This window comes from Mastomys coucha, unplaced genomic scaffold (assembly GCF_008632895.1).
Source record: "Mastomys coucha isolate ucsf_1 unplaced genomic scaffold, UCSF_Mcou_1 pScaffold14, whole genome shotgun sequence".
In the NCBI taxonomy this organism is placed as follows: Eukaryota; Metazoa; Chordata; class Mammalia; order Rodentia; family Muridae; genus Mastomys; species Mastomys coucha.
In genome coordinates this window covers 29,431,911-29,454,026 of record NW_022196896.1, presented here as the reverse complement: position 1 = coordinate 29,454,026, position 22,116 = coordinate 29,431,911, and positions in this window count along the sequence as shown.

Here is a 22,116-nt window from a genome sequence, read left to right as displayed (position 1 = left end):
GGTAATTCAGACTGAAAAGGATATGCATGGTATGTATTCACTAATAAGTGGCTATTAGCCAAAAAAAAAAAAAAAAAAAAAAAAAAAAAAAAAAAAAAGAGTGCTGAATACATAAGATACAGTCCACAGAACTCAAAAAGTTCAACAAGCAGAAGGGCCCAAGTGAGGATGCCTCAGTCCCACTTGGGAGGGAGAAGAAAGCAACCATAAGGGGAGAGGAAGGGACCTAAGAGGGAAAGGGGATGGGGGAGGAGAGGAATATAATCAGGTATTGGGTGGAGGAAAAGGACTGAAATACCTGAGGGCCAGCAGAAAGAATGGAAACATGCAACCTATGGAGGTAGGAGGTTGGGGGGGGGGCTTCAGAATGCACCAGAGACCTGGGATATGAAAGGCTGTCAGGATTCAAAAGGAGGGACCTTAGATGAAATGCCTGACAGTAGAGATAGGGAACTTATAGAGCCCACCTCCAGCAGGCAGACAGAACATCAAGTGAGAGATGGAGTTGCCATCTCACAATCACAACTCTGACCCATAATTGTTCCTGTCTGAAAGAATTACAGGGATGGAAATAGAAAGGAGTCTGAGGAAAAGAAGGTCCAGAGACAGGCCCAAAGTGAGATTCGCCTCAAAATTTCTTTCTAGTCCTGGATTCAGCCAAGTCTACTCCCAGGAGAAAGCACCTATGCTAGCACTTTAATGTGAAACATTCTCATGGATAACTTTCATCAGATTCAGATTTTTATCATGAGCTTTTGGTGTCCTTTAATTGAAAGTGGGCCCTGTGGTCAATAATAATATTCCCATTATTCATCTCCTAACACTTATCACATTACACTGTATCCATAATCTATTTTGTTTACTTACTTAGGCAAATGGCATGAGGTAACACCAGTCTACATTGTTCAATTCCTACGCCAAACACCTTGAAGGGTAGTTGCCATATAGAAATGACTAGTAAGCATTTTAGACACATAAATGAATTGTAACTGCAGATAGAGGTGGATGAAACTTAAATAGATTGACAGCATTGTTTTGAAGTCTTTATTGTAACAAAAAGAATACAGAAGGAATGCATATTTAAAGGGTGTGTCCAGAGTCATCTAATGAAGGATTTAAGATGAAGATTTTTTTTTAATACTAGATTTCAAATTTTGAGGTAACAAACAGTTTATTCTCAACAAAGGGGAACTTTAAAATATTTCCCCCTTCTGTATTCTATGCTCTTCTTATTGCACTAAATAACCCTAGGTAGGGAAGCAGGTGGCCTTCATTCAATCAGCACTAAATCCTAACCATTAACCATTTGATGAAACATCAAGTATATGTAGTATAGGCTGCTCTTACCGATAATAGATTTCATTTTTAATCTTTTCAGAAAATGTAGTCAGCCTTGTCCTTGCCTTAAGGGTCATTCTGAGGCTGGATTATAAAGGGGTTGCTCCAGCTCATAACAACCACAGCAGTTGGTTGAGTCCTGCTTCCCTGTGGTCAGGGCAGGCAATCAAGTTGCTCCCATTACTTTTCCCATATGCAGGTGATGAAAGGTGAACAGAAACAAACATATTTCTGCCAGAGCACAAAGTTCCAAACTTTTCACTAAGCTTTTCTCTTAAGAGTGAGTCATAAAACCGATTCAAGTTCTCTTGATCATTTTCTCCCATAGGGAATGGATGAGAAAGACAAGGCTCTCTTGGAGATCAAAATGCGGGAACAAATAACTTTAATGAAAAGAACAGCAGGCTGAGAAAATGAGTTAGGCAAGTGTTTGAAGCTCTCTTGCATGTCCATCTCTGGGCAGAAAATAGAAGAGGGCATAGGCACTTTCCTGCAAGGGGTGCACTTGTACCCTGGAGTGACAATCTGCTGTTCTTGGAAACTTAAAAAAGGAACTCAACCAATGGATATCATGCCCCAGATAATTAGCAATCATTGTGTGCTTCTTCTGTTGACCCATTCTAGAGGTTCTTGCAGGCTCTCCATGCTATTTTGAGAAGATACCTTTTTCAGGCTTAGTTTCTCTCTTCAGGCAACCATTTCTGCACAGTGGTCATGGCTATCCTCAGCATGGTCTTCTTTATACGTATTGCTAAGTCTTTGATAGAAGAAGTAATAGACCTTTTTATCTCTTCTCTTCCTGCCATCCACACTTCATCTTCAACTTCTGCATTCAGCAAAAGCAAATACATGCTTTTCTCTTTTTATGATATCATTTCATACCCACATGTTTGATTTAATTCTTAAAATTGAGATTATTACAATGGTTGGTTGTATTTGAATTAGATAGAAGTTCTAATGTATAAAAGTGGTTTTTACCATTTAATGAATTTTTACCTTCTGTTTCTTGAAAAAGGAAGGCAGATCATTAAAATATCATCACAATCCCTGACTTTCAACATCACAGATACTCAAGCCGCATCATGAACTACATTTTAATTTAAGTGGCATGTACTTGTTAGACTACTACTCAAACCAGTAGTTCTATTCTGATGGAGAGAATTAACATCATATTCATCCATTACACTCCTACTCAGTGACAATGCCTATGAAAATTACAACGCAGTAAGCTTTTTGTATCAACACATGAATATAGGGCCATGATATAAATGGATACATTTACTAATAATACTTACAGCTCATAGATAATGTTGAAGTAAAAAAATATTGAAGTATAATGATAGTAAGTACTTTAAAGTACATTTATATATTGATTATATTTTACACTTACTATTCTGGTTGCATAATTAGAATTTGTAATTTTTTTTCTTCAGTTCTGATGAGTCATTTCTCTAGGTTTTCTAAAATGTTCCCACATTCTAAGAGTAGAGTGACATGGGGGAGACTTTCTCTCATTGTGAGCAACCATCAAGAAGACAGGCAACAACATCTATGTTACAGAACAGATAAGGCGTAACTCTCATATTTGAGAAGTGGAAAACCAGTGGACATGCTCTAGAGTTCCTCTGGCTTTTCTTAAAGGCACATTTCCGTTTATGAGGCAATGGCAGAATGCCAAGTAGAAGAGAGATATTGGAGTCTGGAAAGACTGAGGAAGGTGAGGGTCATAGGACATAATTCCAAACACCTGATACAACATAAAAAAGTAAATATGAGAAGATGATACATAAACCCACTGGTGTACTTATTTAAACCTTACATGTGGAGTGAGCACACATGAAACAAAGCAAAGATATACAAGGAAGCCAGAGGAGGAGAAAGCAGAGAAACAGGCTCCACAAGTGCTGACATGTAGTATTCTTTTCTGACCACTTAGAGAATTAAGTAGAGACTTCCTAAATGGTAGTTGGTTAAACAATGTTCAGGATAAAGGCTACTCTAGATCCACCCTGACAAAGATGACAGAGCCATCTCAAGCTTTTTGCAATAAAATGCAATATAATAATATATACCAGAGCACACATACATAAAACTCCAGAATGCAAGGATGTGAGAACACTGTGTCTAGAATGTGATTCAAAATGTATCAGTCATAGTAAGGAAAGAAACTGAATCAATAAATGAGCAAAAGCTTAACCTAGAGAAAATTGTGCTGGAAGAAAATCCATGATGGGGTTGGCAGCAGATATCTTAGGGAGAGGGAACTAAAATCTAACCAATGGACAAGTATTTAAAAAGGTGAATATGAAGACGGGAGCAATGGTAGATTTCATTTAAGACATGACAACATTGCATGAGCTCCTGGACTTGTGCTTATAGAACTGTACCCTCTGGAATGCTGAGATTACAAGCAGGCATCACCACACCTGAGAAGATTTTAAAAATTAGGACCAGAAATGAGAACTTTACTATATGTGATTTATAATATAGTAAACACTAGAAACAAGACAACTAATCAGGAAGACATTACTGCTCTTTGTAAAACAATGCATGAAAGAACAATCTAAATGCAAAAACATTAAAGATACTCAATCAACTATGAACATACCAGAGATTTAACACATTTGTTATGTGAATTACAGAAAATTGAAGATTTAAGGAGAAAATTAAGTAAGAGCATTCTATTTCCAAATTTCTAGTACAATGTGCATTGTGTCGATGGACTGTTCACAAATGATAAACATTAAGACTTAAACACACCACAAAAAATAAACATTTTATGCAAAGAATTGCAAAAGACTTCATGCCAGAGATTCTGAAAACCAGAAGACATCCAAATCACAGGGCACACTTTTCAACACACACAGAGTCAATTGAGAATTTTATATCCAGTAAACAGTTGTTTCTAGCCAAAAGAAAAAGACTTCTTCGTAAACAAAGAAAAGAAAAATATGAGGCTGAGGAGAGTTTAGTGGGTAAGAGAGCTTGTACTGTATACATGAGGATCCAAGTTCAAATTCTTAGTACTCAGTTCAAAATGTGGGTGTGGCTGCATGAGCAACCATAATCCTAGTGATACTGGAGCTCACTGGTTGTCATCACAGTTCCAGCTTCAGAAAGAGACAGCAAAACAATAGACTAATGTGGAGAGTGACATAGCAGGACACCTGATTTCTTCTTGTGACTTTCCTGTGAGCTGTGTATGTTTACCCTCACACATTAATATACATATCACATATGCACACTACTCATTGGGGTATTTGTGACCATTAGACTTGATGTATAACACATGTTGACTTCAGATCATGAGTCTAAGTTGTCAAATGTAAGTCTACAGAAAAGATTTATGGAGCATCAGAGATCATAACTATTGCAATAAATATTCCTATTAATCTTATTTTACGCAGGATTTCTCATTAGTGCTCATTAGTGCCATTCTGGATGAGATTCAGTTAAATATACATATATACACACACATAATACCTACATATATGTATATCTTCATTCGTGCATAGTTACACATATACTATACATATATGTATGTTTACACACATATCACTTATTTCACATGATGTTTTAAATTAGAGTGAGATTAAAGGAAAGTATTGATGAATTAGTAGAAGCATTGATTGAAGAGGCATAATTTATTAGAATTTGATTGAAAGAAAAACTTAAAGCTAGCTGGGTATGGTGCCACATGTCTTTAATCCCAGTATTTGAAAGACAGATTCAGGTGGATCTCTCTGAGTTAGAGGACAGTTTGGTCTACAAAAAGAGTTCCAGGACAGCCAGTGCTATGTAGAGAAACCCTGTCTTAAAAAGAAAAGTAACCAAACCTTAAAAGTAAATAAAACCTTAAAGTTTAGCACAAACAATTTTTAAATGTTTTTATTTAATCTGTCTTTCTCTCCTCTCTTTCTCCCTTCCTCTCTCTTCCCTATCTCTGTGTGGCCCTGGATGTCCTGGAACCCACTCTGTAGACCAGGCAAGGCATAACCCTGTCACAATCCACCATAACCCCATTGCTAGCCATGTGTTTGCATATTTTCCTAGAATTTTTTAAGTGCAACACACATGAAGAGTTAAAAAGTTTTACAAACGTTAAGTTAAGTCAACATCATAGCAATGGGTAATTTAATCTTGTTAATTATCCCTTATTCTATATAAGAACGTATATATGTGTGTATTTAAATGCATAACATTGATATATATTTCTTTACTTTTGATTTATTCTTCTCTCATAAATTCTATTCTAATCACAGTTTCCTGTCCCTTGTCTTTTCCCAGTCCCCCCTACTTCTCTTTTCTCTTCAGGCCTACTACTCTCCAGTTCCCTTCAGAAAAGAGCAAGTCTCCCAGGGATATAAACCAAGTATGGCAAAGTGAGCTTCAATACGACTAGGCACATACCCTCATATCAAGGCTGCACAAGTCAAGCCAATAACAGGAAAAGTGTTCCAAGTGCAAGCAAAAGAGTCAGAGACACTGCATTACCTCTGTTTGGACACACTTAAGAATGCTAAGCTGCACAACCATTCCATATATGAAGAGAACCTAGGTCAGACCCATATAGGCTCTCCGATTATTGTTTCAGTATCTGTGAGACCATATGAGCTGGTTAGTTGATTCTGTAGGCCATGTTCTTGTGGTATCCTTAATACCTCTAGCTCCTACAATCCTTTTCCTCCCTCTTCCACAGTATTCCCTGAGCTCCATCTAATGTTCGGCTGTTGAGTCTCTGCACCTGTTCCTATCAGTTGCTGGATGAAGCCTCTCTGATGACAATTTTGCTAGGCTCTGGTCTACAAGTATAGCAGATCATTACCAATCATTTCATTGATTTTTTTTTGTCAGTTCTGTTTGGTTCTATCCAAGTCTCTGAACTATCTAGCCTCTGGTTACTGGGGCTCAGGTTACATCAGACATGGGCTCCCTCTTAGCATGTGTCTCAGGTTGGACCAGTCATTGGTTGGCCACTCCCACAAGTTTTGGACTACCTTTACTGAAGCAATTGTAGGCAGGACAAATTGTAGGTCAAAGGTTTTGTGGCTGGGTTCGTGTCCAAATCCCTGTATGGAAGCTTTGCTTGGTTCTAGAAGATGTCTAGTTCAGACTCTGTATACCCCAGTATTAGGAGTCTTCCTTAGGGTCACCCTCATAAATTTTGGAGACTTGCCAATTTATTAGGTTATATACCATGCCCCCTAATTCCAGTCTTTTTTTCCAGTACTCTCTCCCTCCACCCCCATCCTAATCCTTCCTGTTCCCATCCCCTCCTGCCCCCAATCTGCACTGTAAATAGATTTTCCCCCATCCCATTTCCCACTAATGAATATGCATTAGTCTGTTGTTGAACTCATTTTGTTAGTTAGCCTCTCTGGGTCTGGGTCTGTGGATTATAGCATGATTAACTTTACAGCTAATATCCACTTGTAAGTGAGGACATATTATGTTTGTCTTTCTGGCCCTGGATTACCTCATTGAGCATGATATTTTCAAGTTCCATCTGTTTGTCTGCAAATTTCATGATGTCTTTGTTTTTAATAGCTGAATAGTATTCCATTGGTAAATATACTATATATATATATGTAGTACACACACACACACACACACACACACACACACATATATATATATATATATATATATATATATATATATATATATAATTCATTCTACTGTTGAGGGACACGTAGGTTGTTGATATTTTCTGGCTATTTTGAATAAATCTGTTATGACCTTAGTTAAGCAAGTGTGGTAAGGTGGAGTATCTTTTGGGTATGTACCCAGAAGTGGTATGGCTGGGTCTTTAGGTAGACCAATTCCCAATTTTCTGAGAAACTGCAATTTTGATTTCCAAAGTGGTTGTATAAGTTTGCACTCCCACCAGTAATAGACAAATGTTTCCCTTGCTTCACATCCTCACCAGCATGATCAGACACTTGTGTTACTGATCTTAGCCATTCTGACAGGTGTAAGATGGAATCTCAAAGTCATTTAGATTTGCATTTCCCTGGTGGCAAAAGATGTTGAACATTTCTTTAACTGTTTCTCAGCCATTTGAGATTCCTCTATTGCGAATTCTCTGTTTTGATATGGATACCATTTTCAGTTGGATTATTTGGCTTGATAATGTTTAGTTTATGGAGTTGTTTATATATTTTTGATATTATCTCTCTGCCAGGTGTGGAATTGGTGAAAATCTTCTGATTCTGTTGGCTTCCATTTTGTACTATTGAAGGCACCTTTTACCTTAGAGAAGATTTACAGTTTGATGAAGTCCCATTTATTAATAGTTGTTTTATTAACAGCTTAGTACCTGTGCTATTTACTACTCTGTAGAACAGGCTGCCTCTGCCTGTCAAAAACTAGGCTTAAAATGAGTGTGCCAATGCTTTAATCCTATCAATAGTCACTAACATGTTCCATTCTATTCTACAATTATTTAGTGGCAATTACCAACACCAGCTGCCAGAAATGCTCATCTTAAAATAACTATTTATGTTCTGAGATCTTCTTCAATTTCCTTCCTCAGAGACTTGAAGTTCCTGTCAAACAGATCTTTTACTTGCTTAGAATCACACCAAGGTATTATATAATCTTTGTGACTATTGTGAAGGGTGTTTTTCCCTAATTTCTTTCTCAGCCTGTTTATCGTTTGTGTAGAGGAAGGCCACCGATTTACTTGAGTTAATTTTATATCCAGCTATTTTGCTAAAGATGTTTATCAGGTTTAGGAGCTCTCTGGTTGAATTTTTGGGTTTACTTGAGTTAATTTACTTGAGTTAATTTTATATCCAGCTACTTTACTGAAGTTGTTTATCAGGTTTAGGAGCTCTCTGGTTGAATTTTTGGGCTCACTTAAGTATACTATCATATCATCAGCAAATAGTGATAATTTGATTTCTTCCTTTCCAATTCATATCCCTTTAGTCTCCTTTTGTTGTCTAATTGCTCTGGCTAGAACTTCAAGTACAATATTGAATAGGTAGGGAGAGAGTGGGCAGCCTTGTCTAGTCCCTGATTTTAGTGGGATTGCTTCAAGTTTCTCTCCATTTAGTTTGATGTTGGCTACTGGTTTGCTGTATATTGCTTTTACTATATTTAAGTATGGGCCTTGAAATCCTGATCTCTCCAAGACTTTTATCATGAAAGGATGTTGAATTTTGTTGAATGGTTGCTCAGCATCTAATGAGATGATTGTATGTTTTTTTCTTTGAGTTTGTTTATATAGTGAATTACGTTGATGGATTTTCATATGTGGAACCATCCCTGCATCCCTGGGATGAAGCCTACTTGATCATGATGGATGATTGTTTTGATGTATTCTTGGATTCTGTTTGCAAGAATTTTATTAAGTATTTTTGCATCGATATTCATAAGGGAAATTGGTCTGAAGTTTTCTTTCTTTGTTAGGTCTTTATGTGGTTTAGGTATAAGAGTAATTGTGGCTTCATAAGATTGGCAGGATTAATATAGTAAAAATGGCCATTTGCCAAAAGCAATCTACAGATTCAATGCAATCCCCATCAAAATTCCAACTCAATTCTTCACAGACTTAGAAAGAACAATTTGCAAATTCATCTGGAACAACAGAAAACCCAGGATAGCCAAAACTATTCTCAACAATAAAAGAACTTCTGGTGGAATCACCATCCAGGACCTTAAGCTGTACTACAGAGCAATTGTGATTAAAAACTGCATGGTATTGGTACAATGACAGGCAAGTTGATTAATGGAAAAGAATTGAAGACACAGAAATGAACCCACACACCTATGATCACTTGATTTTTGACAAAGGAGTTAAAACCATCCAGTGGGGAAAAAAACAGCATTTTCAACAAATGGTGCTGGCTCAACTGGTGCTAGGCCTGTACAACAATGCAAATCGATCCATTCCTTTCTCCTTGTACAAAGCTGAAGTCCAAGTGGATCAAGGACTTTCACATAAAACCAAATACATTCAAACTAATAGAAAAGAAAGTGGGGAAGAGCCTAGAGTACATAGGCACAGGAAAAAAAATTCCTGAACAGAACACCATTAGCTTATGCTCTAAGATCAAGAATCGACAAATGGGACCTCATAAAATTACACAGCTTCTGTAAGACAAAAGAAACTGTCAATAGGACAAAACGGCAACCAACAGATTGGGAAAAGATCTCTACCAATCCTATATCTGACAGAGGGCTAATATCCAATATATACAAAGAACTCAAGAAGTTAGACTCCAGAGAAACAATTAACCCGATTAAAAAATGGGGTACAGAGCTAAACAAAGAATTCTCAACTGACGAATACCGAATGACTGAGAAGCACCTAAAGAAATGTTCAACATCCTTAGTCATCAGGGAAATACAAATCAAAACAACCCTGAGCTTCCACCTCACACCAGTGAGAAGGGCTAGGATAAAAAATCTCAGGTGACAGCAGATGCTGGGGAGGTTGTGGAGAAAGAGGAATACTCCTTCATTGCTGGTGGAATTGCAAGCTGGTACAACTACTTTGGAAATCACTTTGGCAGTTCCTCCAGAAATTGGACATAGTATTACCAGAGGACCCAGCTTTACAACTCCTAGGCATATATCCAGAAGATGCTCCAACATGTAATAAGGACACATGCTCCACTATGTTCATAGCAGTCTTATTTATAATAGCCAGAAACTGGAAACAACCCAGATGTCCCTCAACAGAGGAATGGATGCAGAAAATGTGTTATATCTACGGAATGGAGTACTACTCAGCTATTAAAAACAATGAATTTATGAAATTCTTGGGGAAATGGATGGATCTGGAGAATATCACCCTGAGTGAGATAACCCAGTCACAAAAGAATACACATGGTATGCATTCTCTGTTAAGTAGATATTAGTCTAGAAGATTGGAATACACAAAGTACAATCCACAACCCACAAGGAACTCAAGAAGAAGGAAGCCCAAAGTGAGGATACTTCGTTCCTTCTTAAAAGGGGCAACAAAATACCCATGGAAGGAGTTGCAGAGACAAACTATAGAGCAAAGAGTGAAGGAAGGAAAATCCAGAGACTGCTCCACCTGGGAATCATTCCCATAATTAGTCATCAAATCCAGACACTATTATGTTTGCCAGTATGTGCTGGCTGACAGAAGCTTGATATAGTTGTCTCCTGAGAGTACCCGACTACACAGAGTAGAGTCGGGTACTCTACTCTGATAGTACCTGACTCATACAGAAGTAGAGGTTCACTGCCATCCATTGGACTGAGTGTAAGGTCCCCAATGAAGGAGCTAGAGAAAGGACCCAAGGAACTGAAGGGCTTTCAGCCCCCTAGGACAAACAACAATATGAACTAACTAGTACCCTCAGAGCTCCCAGGGACTAAACCACCAATCAAAGAGTACACATGGTGGGACTAATGGCTCCAACAGCATATGTAGCAGAGGATGGTCAAGTCATTCTTCAATGGGAGGAGAAGCCCTTGGCCCTGTGAAGGTTCTATACCCCAGTGTAGGGGAATTCCAGGGCCAGGTAGCAGGAGAGGGTTGGTTGGTAAGCAGGGGGAGGGGGAAGGGAACTGGGTCTTTTGATTTTGTTCTATTTATTTTTTTATTTTTTTGGAGGGGAAACCAGGAAACGAGATATCATATGACATGTAAATAAAGAAAATATCTAATTAAAAATAAATAAAGAAAGAAAGTAAAATAATTATCAAAATCAAATAGTTTTGAACTTTTTTTTTTTCAGTTGCTAAGGTTTAATATGGTCTGGGAGTATAGCTCAGCTGGAGAGTGCTGGCATTGAAGTTCCTGGGGTTTAATTCATAGGCACTTAAGAAAATAAAGAAATGGAATGGTTTTAATCTTTATTAGTTTTGTTATTTTCATAATTTTAGAAGATGTACACACATACATATATATATCATTATAATATCTCTATGTTTAAGATACATGCCATGTTTTTCTCATTGAATATACAGTAGAACCTCTCAATACTTTTTAGTGGTTTGAAGTAAAGTAGTTAACTTGGTGTCTTAGTTCATGTTTTACTGCTGTGAACAGACACCATGACCAAGGCAAATATTACAAGGACAACTTTTAGTTGGGGTTGGCTTACAGGTTCAGAGGTCTAGTCTATTATCATCAAGGTAGGGACATCGTGGCATTCAGGCATATGGTGCAAGAGGAGCTGAGAATTCTACATCTCCATTTGAAGACTGCTAGCTAAACATTGACTTCCACGAATCTAGCATGAGGGTCTTAAAGCCCACACCCATAGTGACACAGTACTCCAACAAGGTCACATCTACTCCACACCTAAATGTTTCATATTTTATAAAGAAATAGTAAGTCTCTTATAACTTGGTGTTGATTTTTATTAAATATATTAAAATTTCTTCACTGATACACTGGCCTATGTGTGTTTTTAAACTTATGTCATCTTTTACATTTTTAATTTCTTATAGAAATTCATCTACCTGAAATAGAAAAGCTACAATTATGATATTGTATATAAAAAATCTTTTATATCACTAAATTTGATGGGTCAACTCCCCTGCCTCTGATCCGGTTACCATTAAAAATATACACTTATTTTCTTTTTGGAGATTATACTATAATTTTATCATTTGCCCCTTCCATTTCCTCCCTCCAAGTCCTCCCTTATACCACTCTACTTGCTCCCTTTCAAATTCATGACATCTTTATTTTTCATTAACTGTGTTACACACACACATACATATACACGCATGCACATACACACATACACACACATGCACCACGTGTACACACACATACACACTCATACACACACATGCACACACACATACACACACATACACACACATACACACACATACACACATAGACATACACACAGACACACACCCACACCCACACACACAGTCTTAAACACCAAGGACAACCTAGTCATCCTGTGTAATGCTACTTGAGCGTATGTGTCGAGGACTGACCACTTAGTATTGAATAACCAGTTGACGTGCTTTTTCCAGCTGAGACTTTCATGGTGAGCTTCTGACATTCCTACGAGGCATTCTCATAGCCCTCCCTGTTCCTCTGGCTCTTATATTCTTTCTTCTTACTCTTGCAGCCACTGATTTGAGCTTCACTAATGGATTTCTGCTTGTTTTTGTTTTGTGGCATGGAGGATTGATCTGTGGACTTATTCTTTCTAAGACTTACAAGTATATCTTTGAAAACTCAGATGTAATATTTTCCCACATTGCCTTGATTGTTAAGGGTAATTAATAGATGTTTTCTTAAGAGTGCTTAGAATACAATGAAATATCAAATAAAATTATCTTTGATGTTACAGATTGAGAGAAGTAACACATTTTACATTTGGCACTGTCTTAATTTCATTGTCATCATATATGCTTACACACATGCTTTATTAGTTTTATTATTCTAGCCCATTTTTTTCCTTAGCAATAAACTATATGAACATTTGCATGTCATTAAATATAATTCAAGAATGTGTTTTTTTATCATCCTCGTTGTATTGAATTGCTTATATGTATTATAACATGCTAACTTCATAGTGTTGATACTGAAAACTTTAATTATATCTAATGTGTATACAAGCCAAATAATAGGTATTGGAATATATTTCAAATTTGACTTACAGTATAACAAATGAAGTAACTTCTTAGAAAATTTTCATTATGCAGTATTACCTTGTCATCAAACAACTAGTTAAGAGATGTAAAATATCTGCCAGATTTGGGGCAGTATCATTCTCAATGTTTCTTCGAATATTCTGTTTTAGGCTGGATTTTATCAAGAACTATTTGTCCAGAAATATTCTTACTTCCTGCTTTGTAGAATTTGCATGCATTAATTAATCTATCCGGCAGCTTAAGGCCTGTACTTGTCCTGATGACAATTGATAGGAGAACTAACTTGACAATTGATAGGAGAACTAACTTGTTCTCTCTAGATAAGGATCTCCAAAGTCAGGTGGACTCGGAAAGCACATTTGAAAGGAGATTAAATGCTGCGGAGTAAGTCTCCACAAGACTGCTCATTACTGATATTCTGGTCCTCCCCATCCTGGAATTTCATCTTATACTTTCTTGAATTTGTTATCTGAATATTTGTGCTGTTCTGTAAGTGGTTTGTGAAATACAGAGGACATTTACTTCCCATTTGATTATTTTATAATAGCTTCTAAATAGGGAAGTTGTGAGAAAATGTTCACATATAATGTGAAGCTATTGAGATTTTTCATAAAGGGCAAGAAAAGCTAAAAAAAAAAAATCTCATTTCACTTAATGTATTTCACAGATTGCCATAGCCTAGGACTCTTTATTACTGGAAAGAAAATACTGCTTTTCTTCAATAGGAAACAAGCATGTTTGCATCCTAAGAGAATAGGGAAACTGTACCTATAAGGTTAACTTTGGGTTGGTATGATGCAGTCTGAGCTAACTGTCATAACCTTCAGAGACATTTGGGGAATATTTTCACACAAAAGGTGAGAATCTATTTATTCATTAGAATCTATGATTCACTTCCCACTTTAAAAAGTATCAAAATTTTAAAGACTTCAGGTCTTGTAGGCTAATTCATCACGTGTCCTGATGACCCTTCCATAACTCGGTCCCATCCTCAGCATTTCTGGAACTCAGTATCTGAATAGCCCAGTCAGTACATCCCTTTGATGTATTTTTCTCTCATACTCTGACTCACCAAATAAGAGTTTGTAAATTTTTCTACTCTAAAAATTATGTTTTATTTTTGTCTAAAGAAATCACCAGTCTTATAAAAGAGTTTGTTTTCATCAGTTTCATACATTTACACAAGTTATTTTGATTGTAGTCACCCCATTACCTTGGTTCATCTCTTTTCTCTCTTGTTGAATCTCTTTTTCCTCTGAACCATGTTCTTCCTCCCCTGTCCATGTCTTTCTGTTTTGCAGGTCAGATTCAGGTAGTTGCCACTGTCTGCTCATGGTTGCAATGGCAGTGCCATGCCCAGAAGACAGTATTTATCATCTCTGCCCAGTCTCAGACTCTTAAAATTGTTCCCCACCTTCTTCCAAACAGCTCCCTGGGGCTAGAAGGGGGTGCTGTAGATACCCGATTTACTCCGTTATTCTCAGCACTTTTCACAGTTATATGTCTCTGAATCAGCTGTCATTCTTTGTAAAAAGAAACTTCTCTGATCAAGACTGAACAGCACTGGTCTATGGATATAAACATACGTGTCTAGAAGGTGCTTAGATTACATATCAATTTACCAAAACATCAGGAGCAAATTTGTCCTGTAGAGTCTATGACTTCTCCAATCATATGTTTTTGAGCAAAAATACAGTACCAGGCATGTATATCATTCTACAGAGTAGGGTCCAGATATTTTAATCATAAAATAGGTGATTATCCCAGTCACATCACCATTGCCTTGGTGGGCACATCTTGCTTGACAGAATGCTAAGAAATTATTCTCTTTTTTCCCCTTTGGTTTTTCGAGACAGGGTTTCTCTGTATAGCCCTGGCTGTCCTGGAACCTACTCTGTAGGCCAGGCTGGCCTCGAACTCGAAAATCTGCCTGCCTCTGCCTCCCAAGTGCTGGGATTAAAGGCGTGCACCACCACCACCCCGCTAGAAATTATTCTTTATGTGTACTGTACCATTCTAACATGGATTCTGTATTTCCACATTCATTGTCATTTTCCTGGGAGGTCTGTTGATGTGATATGTCTTCAAAAATGGCACATGCAGTTACAGCTTGGTATCCAGCTTGGTCCTTGGGAAGGCTCCGGACACTTTTGGAGATAGAGACTCACTGGAGGAAGCATGTTACACGGGCATACCCTTGAGTGCAGCTTGATCTTGTTGTTCCTCACTGTTCCTTTGTCCCTCTTCTTCCTTTCTGCCATGCTGAAAAGCCCCTGCCACATGCATCAATGACTATAACATTTTATCTCTCACAGGCCTAGATGCAACCAATGGCCATGAATGAAATCTCTGAAGCCATGAACTAAACATATCTTTCTTCTTTTAAAGTTGCTCTGTCTGGTGGTGCTTTGTCATGGCAACAGGAAGCCTGCCTAAGATGCATGCCTTCCTTTTCTAGCCGGGACTAATTGAGTGTCTTATCTCTTTGACTACCTGTTATTTCTACTCTCTAATAATTAATTTATTTTCAAAAAATTCCATATTCTAATCTCCACGGCTACTCCTATTGCTCTATTAAGAGCTGATAAGCTTGTATTGATGATCAAATCTCTCACAGCCCGCACTCACTCACCATCTCAAGGTTCTCAGCATTGCTAAGAGGATTTTTCTTCATTTCCCGAGAAGCACTCTCCCCAGTATCCCCAGAAAATTCAGCAACTCTTTTGGTTTTTGTTTTCAGGTTCGTAGCTTGACTGTCCTTCCTCGGTCTGCCGAGTTGCTCAGCCTCCTGTCAGCAGCTGTGAATGCTGCTGCAGTCTTTCTGTGCTCTTTGGCCTGACACTTTATTTCCTAAATTTGAAAAAAATAATCATTGCAGGAGTTCTCAAATCACAGAATGATGGAGGAACCTTCAAATTGGAGAGGATTTGTGTTGATCTTGAGAACAATGATTACCCAGGATTGAAGCTAGGGTTCAACACTCAGTGAACAGTGTACCTTCTTCTGTTGCCATAGACTCACTGAGAAGGGCCAAGGCTCACTTTCCCACAGCCAAGCTGTTGATGCAAGACAAAGTACCTTGTGCAAGTGGAATTTCCAATGAACAGTGAATTGTTTAAGTATTAAAATGCCTTAAATGTGAGAGCTACAGTTACACTAAGGAGTACTACTCATCTGACATTCAAATGTAGTGGACAGCCTGTAGTTTTGCTTGCTAAACTTGGAATCCAGCCTCTAACTTCGCTGATGGCTCTGTTCTATTCATTTTCTTCACTGCTCTATTCATTTTCTCCTCCAATGCATGTTAGTGAATCCTCTTCCCATTAGCTCCAAGGCATGGGACTTTGATTTCCTAGTGCTAGGGACTAGACTGGCTTTCCTCTCTACTTCCTGCCAGTATCCTCTCATATCTCTAAGGCTTTATCCAACTCTGACAGTATATCCTTGTCTTGATTGCTGCCTTTCTGTAGATCAAAGTCTTTGCTCAAATAGTGGATTTCTAATGGTTAAAATTCAACTTTTCCTTTAATATTTAACTCAACTCTGCCACACCGGAGTTGTACACATTCCCGTCTTCACCAGTGCCACTTCCCTGTTTATTACAGTTTCTTTATCAAAGGCTTGCTCTGATCTACAGGGTAATAATTTTCCAACTGGAACCCTATTCTTAATACTTTGCATATTACCCAATGCACAGACAGTTGAGGCTTTCAATACATCTTCTCTAGTCTGTCATTGGACTAGAGGCATCTTCCTGGCCATAGAGTATAAATTCATATGCATATACATTCTACTTTTTTTTTAAGTTTTTCTAAAATTTTTTTATTAGATGTTTTTTTTTTATTTATAATATCTCCTCTCCCAGGTTACCCTCCAAAAGAAAAAAGAAAAAGAAAATAAAATAAGAAAAAAAAAAACCTAAAACTAAAACAATCCCTGTTCCCTCCCCCTCCCTCTGCTCACCACCCCACCTTCTCTCACTTCCTGGCCCTGGCATTCCCTTACACTGGGGCACAGAAACTTCACAGTGCCAAGGTCCTTTCCTCCCATTGATGACAGACTTGGCCATCCTCTGCTATACACATGCTGCTGTAGCCATGAGTCTCCCCATGTGTACTCTTTGGTTGGAGTTTTAGTCCCTGGGAGTTCTGAGGGTACTAGTTAGTTCATATTGTTCTTCGTCCTAAGGGGCTGCAAACCCTTCAGCTCCTTGGGTCCTTTCTCTAGCTCCTTCATTGGGGACCCTGTACTCAGTCCAATGGATGGCTGTGAGCCTCTACTTCTGTGTTAGTCAGGTACTGTCAGAGCCTCTCAGGAGATAGCTATATCAGGCTCCTGTCATCCAGCACTTGTTGGCATCCACAATATTGTCTATATTTGATGATTGATTATGGGAAGGATTCCCAGGTGGACCAGTCTCTGAATTGTCTTTCCTTTAGTCTCTGCTCTATAGTTAGTCTTGGGAACTCCTTCCCTGGGTATTTTGTTCCCCCTTTTAAGAAGGAACGAAGTGTCCTCACTTTGGGCTTCCTTCTTCTTGAGTTTTTTATGGATTGTGGTTTGTACTTTGTGTATTCCGATCTTCTAGGCTAATATCCGCTTGTCAGAGTGCATACCATGTGTGTTCTTTTGTGATTGGGTTACCTCACTCAGGATGATATTCTCCACATCCATCCATTTCCCCAAGAATTTCATAAATTCATTGTTTTTAATAGTTGAGTGGTACTCCATTGTGTAGATGTACCACATTTTCTGTATCCATTCCTCTGTTGAGGGACATCTGGGTTGTTTCTAGTTTCTGGCTATTATAAATAAGACTGCTATGAACATAGTGGAGCATGTATCCTTATTACATGTTGGAGCATCTTCTGGGTATATGCCCTTGAGTGGTATAGCTGGGTCCCCTGGTAGTATTATGCCCAATTTCTGGAGGAACCGCCAAACTGATTTCCAGAGTGGTTGTACCAGCTTGCAATCCCACCAGCAATGAAGGAGTATTCCTCTTTCTCCACAACCTTGCCAGCATCTGCTGTCACCTGAGATTTTTATCCTAGCCATTCTCACTGGTGTGAGGTGGAAGCTCAGGGTTGTTTTGATTTGCATTTCCCTGATGACTAAGGATGTTGAACATTTCTTTAGTTGCTTCTCAGCCATTTGGTATTCGTCAGTTGAGAATTCTTTGTTTAGCATTGTACCCCATTTTTTAATCGGGTTAATTGTTTCTCTGGAGTCTAACTTCTTGAGTTCTTTGTATATATTGGACATTAGCCCTCTGTCAGATATAGGATTGGTAGAGATCTTTTCCTAATCTGTTGGTTGCCGTTTTGTCCTATTGACAGTGTCTTTTGCCTTATGGAAGCTGTGTAATTTTATGAGGTCCCATTTGTCAGTTCTTGATCTTAGAGCATAAGCTATTGGTGTTCTGTTCAGGAAATTTTCCCCTATGCCTATGTGCTCTTCCCCACTTTCCTTTCTCTTAGTTTGAGTGTATCTGGTTTTATGTGGAGATCCTTGATCCACTTGGACTTCAGCTTTGTACAGGAGATAGGAATGGATCGATTTTCATTCTTCTACATGCTAACTGCCAGTTGAGCCAGCACCATTTGTTGAAAATGCTGTCTTTTTTCTACTGGATGGTTTTAGCTCCTTTGTCAAAGATCAAGTGGCCATAGGTTTGTGGATTCATTTCTGGGACTTCAATTCTATTCCAATGATTTACCTGCCTGTCACTCTACCAATACCATGAAGTTTTTTGTTTGTTTGTTTGTTTTTGTTTTTTTAATCACAATTGCTTTGTAGTACAGCTTAAGGTCCAGGATGGTGATTCCACTAGAGGTTCCTTTATTGTTGAGAATAGTTTTGGCTATCCTGTGTTTTTTGTTGTTCCAGATGAATTTTCAAGTTGCTCTCTCTAAGTCTGTGAAGAATTGAGTTGGAATTTTGATGGGGATTGCATTGAATCTGTAAATTGCTTTTGGCAAGATGCTATTTTTATTATATTAATCCTGCCAATCCACGAGGATGGGAGATCTTTCCATCTTCTGAGATCTTCTTCAATTTCCTTCTTCAGAGACTTGAAGTTTTTGTCAAACAGATCTTTTACTTGCTTAGTTAGAGTCACACAAAGGTATTTTATATTATTTGTGACTATTGTGAAGGGTGTTGTTTCTCTAATTTATCTCTCAGCCCGTTTATCTTTTATGTAGAGGAAGGCCACTGATTTGCTTGACTTAATTTTATATCCAGCTACTTTGCTGAAGTTGTTTATCAGGTTTAGGAGCTCTCTGGTGGAATTTTTGGGGTCACTTAAGTATACTGCTGTTAAATATGAAGACATAGGAAGACAACCTCTCATACATGGCTATTCAAAAAGCACTAGCCGCTGTAAAATTTCATATCATCAGCAAATAGTGATAATTTGACTTCTTCCTTTACAATTCATATCCCTTTGATCTCCTTTCATTGTTTAATTGCTCCGGCTAGGGCTTCAAGTACAGTATTGAATAGGTAGGGAGAGAGTGGGCAGCCTTGTCTAGTTCCTGATTTTAGTGGGATTGCTTCAACTTTCTCTCCATTTAATTTGATGTTGGCTACTGGTTTGCTGTATATTGCTTTTACTATATTTAAGTATGGGCCTTGAAATCCTGATCTTTCCAAGACTTTTATCATGAAGGGTTTGGATTTTGTCAAATGCTTTCTCAGCATCTAATGAGATGATCATTTTTTTTTTGCGTTTGTTTATATAGTAAATTACATTGATGGATTTCCATATATGGAACAATCCCTGCATCCTTGGGATGAAGCCTACTTGATCATGATGGATGATTGTTTTGATGTATTCTTGGATTCAGTTTGCAAGAATTTTATTGAGTATTTTTGCATTGATATTCATAAGGGAAATTGGTCTGAAGTTTTCTTTCTTTGTTAGGTCTTTATGTAGTTTAGGTATAAGAGTAATTGTGGCTTCATAGAATGAATTGGGTAGAGTATCCTCTGTTTCTATTTTGTGGAATAGTTTGAGGAGTATTGGTATTAGGTCTTCTTTGAAGGTGTTATAAAACTCTGCACTAAACCCATCTGGTCCAGGGCTTTTTTTGGTTGAGAGACTATTAAAGATTGTTTGTATTTCATGAGAAGATATGGAACTGTTTAGATCATTGATCTGATCTTGATTTAAATTTGGTACCTGGTATCTGTCTAGAAAATTGTCCATTTCATCCAGGTTTTCTAGTTTGTTGAGTATAGGCTTTTATAGTAGGCTCTCAAGATTTTTGTATTTCCTCAGTGTCTGTTGTTATATCTCCCTTTTCATTTATGATCTTGTTAATTAGGATAAGGTCTCTGTGCCCTGTAGTTAGTCGGGCTAAGGGTTTATCTATTTTGTTGATTTTCTCAAAGAACCAACTCCTGGTTTGGTTGATTCTTTGTATAGTTCTTTTTGTTTCTATTTGGTTGATTGTAGCCCTGAGTTTGATTATTTCCTGCCTTCGACTCCTCTTGGGGAAATTTGCTTCTTTTTGTTCTAGAGCTTTCAGATGTGCTGTCGAATTGCTGGTATATGCTCTCTCCAGTTTCTTTTTGTCGGCACTTAAAGCTATGAGTTTTCCTTGTTTGACTGCTTTTAAATAAGTCTGGACATGTTGTGGCTTCATTTTCATTAAACTCTAGAAAGTCTTTAATTTCTTTATTTCTTCCTTGACCAAGTTATCATTGAGTAGTGTTGTTAAGCTTCCACGTGTATGTGGGCATTCTATTGGCTATGCTGTTATTAAAGAGCAGCCTTAGTCCATATTGATCTGATAGGATGCAAGGATTTGTTTTCAATCTTCTTGTATATGTTGAGGCCTGATCTGTGACCAATTACATGGTCAATTTTGGAGAAGGCATCATGAGATGCTGAGAAGAAGGTATATCCTTTTGTTTTAGGCTAAAAAGTTCTATAGATATCTGTTAAATCCATCTGTTTCATAACTTCTGTTAGTCTCACTGTGTCTTTGTTTAGTTTCTGTTTCTATGATTTGTCCATTGCAGAGAGTGGGGTGTTGAAATCTTTCAGTATTATTGTGTGTGGTGCAATGTGTGCTTTGAGCTTTAGTAACGTTTCTTTTATTAATGTAGATGCCCTTATATTTGGAGCATAGAGATTCAGAATTGAAAGTTCCTCTTGGTAGATTATACCTTTGATGAATATGAAGTGTCCCTCCTTATCTTTTTTGAACACTCTAGGGTGAAAGTCGATTTTATTCGATATTAGAATGGCTACTCCAGCTTTTTTCTTGGGACCATTGGCTTAGAGAATTGTTTTCCATCCTTTTATTCTGAGGTAGTGTCTGTCTTTGTAACTCAGGTGGGTTTCCTGTACACAACAAAATGTTGGGTCCTGTTTACGTACCCAGTCTGATAGTCTATGTCTTTTTATTGGGGAATTGAGTCCATTGATATTAATAGATATTAAGGAAAAGTAATTGTTGCTTCTTGTTTTTTTTTTTTTTGTTAGAGTGGAAATCTGTTCATGTGGCTATCTTCTTTTAATTTTCTTGGAAAATTACTTTTTTGCTTTTTCTAGGATGTAGTTTCCCTCCTTGTGTTGGAGTGTTTCATTTATTACTCTTTCAAGGGCTGGATTTGTGGAAATATATTGTGTAAATTTTATTTTTTCATGGAATATTTTAGTTTCTCCATCTATGGTAATTGATAGTTTTGCTGGATATAGTAGACTGGGCTGGCATTTGTGTTCTCTTAAGGTCTGTATGACATCAATCCATGACCTAATGGTTTTCATAGTCTTTGGCAAGAAATCTGGTATAATTCTGCTAGGCCTGTCTTTATATGTTACTTGAACTTTTTCCCTCACTGCTTTTAATATTCTTTCTTTGTTTTCTGTATTTTTTGTTTTTACTATTATGTGGTGGGAGGAATTTCTTTTCTGGTCTAGTCTATTTGGAGTTCTATAGGCTTCTTGTATGTTCATGGGCATCTCTTTCTTTAGGTTAGGGGAGTTTTCTTCTATAATTTTGTTGAAGATATTTACTGGTCCCTTAATTTGGAGGTCTTCAATCTCTTGTATACCTATTATCCTTAGGTTTGGTCTTCTCATTGTGTCCTGCATTTCCTGAATGTTTTGGGTTATGTGCTTTTTGCATTTTGAGTTTTTTTTTTTTTTTT